Raw genomic sequence first — 5,786 nt, 5'->3', positions numbered from 1 at the left:
GAAGCTCAATGAAGGTCACATTCAAAAAAAAAAAAAAGTAATATGCTTGAATGCTTGATAAACCTGTCACATCAACAAAGCCTCAGGGTTTCCATTTTTAATTTTGAAATTTAAGGTATTTGGAATAATTATAGTGTAAATGTATGACAAAGCCAAAGAAAAAATGACCCACAGCAACTTTTCCCCATGTTTTCTATGTAGTGCTACTTCTCCAATAATATTTCCCTTCTTTCAGGATAGGAAAGCTTTTTCCATTCAAATCTAATTCTAAGATTATTTTTAACAACACAAACACATATTTCTGCACACAATGTAGCTATTATGCCATTAATAAAAATCACAGTACATTTATAAATTGAACTGGCAGTATGTCTTTAGCCTACATAAAACATGAGCTCTTCAAGAATTTCTAACAGTTCAAATCTAGCAAGGTACTCCTTCTTACTAACTACAGATACAACGCTTACAGCAACCCTAATACAGAAAAACTGAACAGCTGTTGGTGTCTTTTATTCAGACTTTAGTAGCAATTGTAGCATCTCCAGCCACCATACACAGAGACAGCCTCCGTTCTATACCTGATCAGTCAATGCTGACTGCCAGGAACCCAGGCCTGCGCTATCCCGGTGAATTAATGTGGAAACAGACTCGTTTGGAAGAGCTATAAACATAAGTGTCCCAAACTCCACTATTCAAATCTGTTAGTATTTACAAAACACAGGGGAGAAAGAGGACATTTCAGGCACAGAATGCCTGAAGTTCCAATTATGAACTCCAGTCTCCTTCCTAGAAAACAGGCTGCAGAAGCATCAGCTCCCAGGACCAAATCCAAGGATGAGTATCAGTGGGTATCAGAGGAGGAAGAACAGAGATCATCTACACAGGTCAGAGCAGAACAAACAAACTGGAGGAATCAGCAGAAGTGAGGGAGAGTTTATGCCCTTTCTGACATCCGTAAGCTGTACTTTGACAAGACCATTCAAGGGAAAAGCAGCAGACGCCACAGCAAATGATCCTGAGCACACTGGTTTCATAGCCTGTAGTCTCTCATCAAGCCAAAAGTAGCTAGCTGAGCCTCAGTCTGGGAAGAATAAAAATTAATATTTTACTATTTCAGTTAAACAGAAATTCAAGCCAAAGAAGCTAAGCACATTTTCTCTTGAAAAATAAACCTATTTAAATTTGAAATGATGCCGATTTGCTACCATTATCTATTAAAATCACTGGAATAGATTCTTAGTGTTATTCAAACAATACAGATTTATTGAGGAAACAGGAAGTTTATGGAAAAATCCAAAGGAGCAATGCGGAGCAGAGCTCCTTGAAGCCACAGCAACTTGTTCTTTAGATATCATAGCAAAAAATAAAAATAAAAAATGCTGCATCCCGAAAGTTCAATGACATTTTAATTTACAAGCTGTAAACTGACTGGAATCTGAAAAAGCAGGAAAGACATTTTCTTCTGTCATTCTCTAAGTAGAATTAGTTAAGTAAAAAAATAGGAACAACATGATAAGATACTTTTGTTCAAAAATCCTGAATGACGTGGTGGCCATGCAAGGTCAGTTCAGTTAATAACCGCCGATAATATTACTTTGTTTAGCATACATTAGAGTTACAAATGAAAAACTTGTTTTGAGAAACCCTTTTCTTAGGTCTAGAACATCATTTAGCAGCATATTAACACATTTTGATATAAAATGCTGTATATGATATTAAGGTCACTTTTTTTTTTTTTTTTTTTCATTTTAACTACACAATCAGATAGAATTTGAGAAATATCTCTGAAAGAAAGGCCAGGACAACAATACTACCTTAACTGACTGTTGGCAATTACCAGAGAGAACTACTGATATTGTCACTACAGGTCATTCTTGTTTTTATCGATGAAAAAAAAGAAGAAACTTTTGAGTAAGGTTTTAAATAGACCTTGTGTACAGGCCTGATCCCGGGAGTTTTCTTCTTAGTTTAGTGTTTGAGGAACCACAAATGTTAGCGTATACACTGAGAGATTATTTTGTCACACATCTCCAGTCCATAGGCCATTACTAGGTAAGGTAGTCACCTTTGTACCATTTCCTTGGACACAGTCACACAAAGGAAGGTAGACAGCAGGATAGAACAAGATATCTCTGCCAGTATAAGCAACTAGATGAGAAATGTGGATGGCTCCTGCAGAAGGATCCACGCACTACCCTTTAGATAAAGGTAGAACTCTCATCAAGAGAGAGGTTTTTTCACAAGCCAGATCCAAATCCTTTTCTTACCTCCCAAATCTGGGAACTGTTTTAACTTGAAATTCATGAGAAATACACATTAGTCCATACGTTAGAGGGAAGATTTCCTGTACTACTTCAAAGCATTTGTCCACTGTGCACAACCTTGCAGTTGCTACCCACCACAGGGTAGCAACTGTGTTACAGGAACAGGGAGGACCATGCAGGTAAACCTGTGCTCCCACAGATAGAAGAGGAAAAGAGAACAAGATGAGAATAAAACGTACCATTAAGAAAAGATGACCATGACTGTGCAGTTTACCAACCCTCATACCACAGCTATTCTAAAAAAGAGATTCAATCATTATTCCAGAAAATGTTATAAACTCATCTTACAGACACAGCTGATAATGAGTTTTGCATTTGTACAACTCACTGCAATACTCTATCCTGTCTTTCATAATTAATTTGGAATATAGATAATACGCGCCATTTCATCCTGTATCTTTTGTAGAGTGGTTAAGAAGCTTACCCTGCATTTCCACTTCCAAACATCCCTCTGCTTTTCCATATCCGGATACCTAAATGTACTCATATCAATTTCACATGACGGTAAAAATTACAGTCCAAGTATTTCACAGCCTTCCTACCCAGTGGACAAACTCTTCAAACAGTTGGAGCTGGACACGGAGGAAGAAGGCATTCATGCAGACTGTCGCACGAACGTAGCACATGTATGACCGAAACAGGGAAACCTCTGCACAGCTCATCTTCACCAGATCCTTCATCTTCCTCTGTGGGACACCAGATCTCCTCACTCACCACATTAAGGAACACAAGAGCCCCACCAGGCTCTTAGCACCCTTCCTACTACTGAATGTCTGAGCACACCATCCCTGTCCCCAGCAGAGGAGGCAGCTCTCTGTTCTGCTGAGTATACTCTTTGTCTTTGATTCCAAATGTTATTTATCACAGAACCAGTCTGGATGACACAACCAAATGCTGACCACCTTGCTAACACAGCACATCCATATAACCCATTTTTCTTCTGTTTATTACCAATGCAGTAAACTCACCCTAACCATATTTTCGTATTTCACTCAAAGTGCTGGCTGACAGAATTACAGAACGAAACCAACTACTACAAACAACACGATTTGGAGGTCTGCCAGTACAACAGTTTTTTACTCGAAGATGCTACACATCCCAAGAATGCAAAAAATCATTCATCGGATTCACACTGCTACAACAATGCACCAAGTTAACACTAACTAACATTCAGACTTAACCCCAGCCGACTGCTCCGTGGTCCTGCCTAGAGAACCAAGTAACGAAGTCTCTCAGAAGCAGAGCTCAGAAGTTGTGCTCAGGCTTTTTTATGCGTTTATTTTCAACAGCTGGCACACAGACGCCACAGACGCGCAGTGTCCCGGTCTACGTGCAGGCAATACCTGTGACAGATCCGTAACAGGAAACGACGACGGCTCTCGGGGCACAAAGCGTGCGCGCACACAGCGTGCGCGGGGCCGTGTATCCACCAGCCCGAAACACCCCGGGTAAAGCCACTGCCGAGCGTAACGCGTTCTTCCCCAGAGCAAGCAAGCCGGCAGCTCAGCCACAACTCTCAGCTCTCACGTCCAGGGGCGTCAGAGAAACAACCGCCATCGCCGCAGCGCCGGGACGGCTCCTCCCGCCGAAAGCGCCGGGACCTACCGCGGCGGAGCCGGCTCTGCTACAGGCGGCGAAGGGATCTCACACAATAGGAAGTCAGCGGGTGCGGCACGGCTACGCTTTTTCCTGTAACTCTGAGAGAAGGCGGCCCGCCGCGGCGAGCTGCTCCCCTCGCCGCAGCGACAGAAGAGCGAGGTCCCGCCTGGCGGAGCCCACCGGGCCCGGCGCCGCCTCCCGCCCGCCCTCACCACCTGCCGGGCCAGGCTGGGGCAGGTACCGACCTAACAGTGTCCCACCGGGCCGTGGTTTCCACAGCTGTCGTTGGTGGGCGTGCTGGCACCCATCTGACGCTGCTTCCAAAGCGCTTAAGTACATCAGCGCTGTAATGCATGTTGATACACATCGTCTTTAAGTTGCATCAACATGTACAGTGAAACAAGAGGGCTGGGTTATGGCCGTCGCTGATGAACGCTCAGGGACGCGTCTCATGCATTATTTAGGTCATCGGTGCCGTTTGGAATAAATACGATCCCTTTTAAAGCTTGCAGATGCGTGCCAACTAATGACGGCCATCAGCCACATAAAACGGAATAAAAGGAACAAGAGTTGGAAAGAAGATTGCAATTATGCGAGATGCTGTGCAAATGGAATGACATAGTCCCCAGAAATACGACTCCTGATAAGCATCCACAATCCTTTCTAAGAAGACAGTCCCTGAGAACAGATAATGCACTTTTGTAATCAGTGCCGATGCCATCCAGCAGTCTTGTCCCTGGCCAGAAGAGATCCCTGCTAGTTTGATGTGTTAATGCCAGATTAGTATCCCTGGGAAGTCAGAGCAGAGAAGCTGTGCCCATGCAGATGCAGGAGGCTGTTTCGAACCCAGTGAGGTCAGAACTAGAACCCGTAACAGATTCACTTGGCCCTCGCTCAGGCCCACCACCACTGCCTGTCACAAACTGAGTTGGATTCAGAGATGGATGCTATCTGGGAGATGTGCTGCCTCTCTGTCCATGGCTGCTCACTGTCATCACTGTTTCCCCTGCATGCCTCCACTACATCTCCCCCATCTTCGGGACCTGTCCCCAGTCAGGATGCTCACCCTCCCTGCTTTTCCCAATCCAATAGTTTATGTGCAGAAGTGGGATCAGCCTGCTAAGGAGGGATCATACCTATTTATTTATTGGAGGAGTAAATAAATGCTCTGTTTTGTTTAGTTCGGGTGTTTAAAGAAGTCACAACCAGCCCACACATCTGTAGCAAGCAAGCTGTAGACCTGTTCATATCAGTTTCCAACACTCTGCATATCTGCACAATTTGGAGCATGTCAAAGACGGGCAACAAAGCTCATGGAGGGTCTGGAGCACACATCATACAAGGAGTGGCTGAAGGAACCGGAATTGTTCAGTCTGGAGAAGAGGAGGCTCAGGGAAGACCATACCGCTCTCTACAACTACCTGAAAGGAGGTTGTGGTGAGGTGGGGGCAGCCTCTTTTTGCAGGTAACAAAAATATGAAGAGAGGTAATGATCTTATATTGCTTCAGGGGAGATTCAGGTTGGATATTAGAAAATATATCTCAGTGATGAGGTATTGAAACAGGCTGCCCTGACTGGCCTTGGAGGTTTTTCCTAGAGGTTTTCAAGTGAAGGGTAGCTGTCACATGGAGTGACATGGTCTTTAGTGGTTATACACATGGACTGATGATTGGACTAGATAGATGATCTTATTAGTCTCTCTAAACTTAATGATTCTGTGATTCTATGAATCTGCTACCTGTCAGCAATTTAACCTGCAATTGCCATTTTTTTTCCTCTGCAAATACACAATGCCACCACTTTCTCCCAATCCTATTTGGAAAATGAGCAGGCTGGTTGACTGAGTAAAAAGCTCCAAGCAA

General features: G+C 43.8%; 1 protein-coding gene across 1 annotated transcript in view; it reads right to left on the bottom strand.

Annotated features, from left to right (window-relative positions):
• Positions 1-5,433, bottom strand: part of LOC104914894 (interleukin-6 receptor subunit beta-like) — an 18,902-nt gene extending 13,469 nt beyond the window's left edge. The window contains exon 1 of the mRNA XM_019610394.2: positions 3,668-5,433. The gene's annotated coding sequence lies outside the window, so the exon portion shown is untranslated. The remainder of the gene's footprint in view (positions 1-3,667) is intronic.
• Positions 5,434-5,786: the final 353 nt, after the last annotated feature.

Source organism: Meleagris gallopavo, chromosome Z (assembly GCF_000146605.3).
Source record: "Meleagris gallopavo isolate NT-WF06-2002-E0010 breed Aviagen turkey brand Nicholas breeding stock chromosome Z, Turkey_5.1, whole genome shotgun sequence".
Taxonomy (NCBI): Eukaryota; Metazoa; Chordata; class Aves; order Galliformes; family Phasianidae; genus Meleagris; species Meleagris gallopavo.
The sequence above is the reverse complement of the archived record's forward strand: the minus strand, read 5'-3'. Positions and strand labels throughout refer to the sequence as shown.